This window comes from Plasmopara halstedii, assembly GCF_900000015.1.
Source record: "Plasmopara halstedii genome assembly, contig: Scaffold_1343, whole genome shotgun sequence".
NCBI classification, from domain to species: Eukaryota; Oomycota; class Peronosporomycetes; order Peronosporales; family Peronosporaceae; genus Plasmopara; species Plasmopara halstedii.
The window spans coordinates 1,019,892-1,021,451 of record NW_020188258.1 but is presented as its reverse complement, the minus strand read 5'-3'; positions in this window follow the sequence as shown (position 1 = coordinate 1,021,451).

The window sequence follows — 1,560 nt, the reverse complement described above, 5'->3', positions numbered from 1 at the left end:
GTGACGCAGTTGTTCAGGCCCCACAGGGCGTATGCACAGACACACTTTGACGACATTTGTGTTCACAGTAGCACGGGGGGACGGATGAGTAGAACCACATCATCCATTCAAGAGCGGTGCTCGAGTGCATACACACGAACAAACTGTACGCCCAATGCAGACAAGTGCATCTTTGGCGCAGAAGAGATTTCCTTTTTATGGTGCTTCATTGGGAAGCGTGGCCTTCGAGCGGACCCCGCTAAGGTTAAGGCCATTGTAGACTGGCCGGTTCCAAAGAATCAGAAACACTTGCGTAAGTGGCTTGGGTTCGCCAACTACTTGCATAAGTACAGCGTAAACTACGCAGAAATGGCCCGACCACTATCCAATCTCCTTTAAAAGGATGCGGAATGGTGCTGGAACACCGAACATCGGGAGGCTTTTGACGGGGTCGACGACTGCCTCCAGCATGCACAAATACTGGCGCTACCAGACCCTTATCGTTCTTTCAGCCTCGTCTGTGACGCTTCGGACTTTGCCATCGGCTGTGCACTGCTGCAAGCAGACACCAAGGGGCGCGATCGGGTGATCGCGTTCGAATCTCGACAGCTCAGAGCTGAAGAGAAGAACTATTCAGTTCATGACAAGGAGCTACTTGCGATGAAGTAGGCACTTGTCAACTTCAGGGTCCACCTGCTCGGCTCCAGGCCGTTTGTGATCTATACAGATCATGAGTCACTTCGCACTGCGACTCAGCCGCCCCACCTCTCGCAGAGGATGGCCAGATGGCTATCCGCCTTTGCGAAATATAACTTCGAGGTGAAGTATGAGCCGGGAAAGCAGAATGCTTCGGCTGATGCGTTGTCTCGTAGACCAGACTATGAGCTTGTTCATGTTACAACTGTAACGTCGTCTGTGACGGATTTGATCCTCACCGCGTACGCGGGTGATGGGATGTGTGTAGCTTTGCTACGGGTTATCGGGAGCAAGGAGTTTGGAAACTCGGACAAGAAATAGTTATCAAGATTGCGTGCACGATTGCACCGATGTTCGTTGAGTAACGGCTTGCTACATTATAGCACCGATTCAACGGATAGACCACAAATTGTGGTTCCTCATGATGAGGAGTTGAAATATCGCATCCTCTACGAGGCTCAAGACACGCCACTTGTTGGTCTTCTCGGTCCTGAGAAAACGTGCAACTCTGTGATTCACCACTATAAGTGGCCCAAGCTGTACAAATGGACGAGCACCAATGTGCGCTCTTGTGAAACGTGTCAACGGGTTGGACCCTCTCCAAATGCGGCTGCGCCGCTGGCCAGCTTACCGGTATTCACTGGGTGCTGGCAGTCCATGAGTTTGGACTTTGTGTTTGGCCTGCCGAAAGATTCGGCGGGCAACACGGGTGTCGTGTTATTCGTCGACCGGTTGAGCAAGATGGCTCATTTGGCGGTGGTTCCAGACACCATCGACGGGGTCGGTACAGCAACGCTGTTCGTGGATTGTGTTTTCCGACATCATGGAATCCCAGAGTCGATTGTCTTTGGTAGAGACCCCGTTTCACGGGAAAGTTTTGGTCGT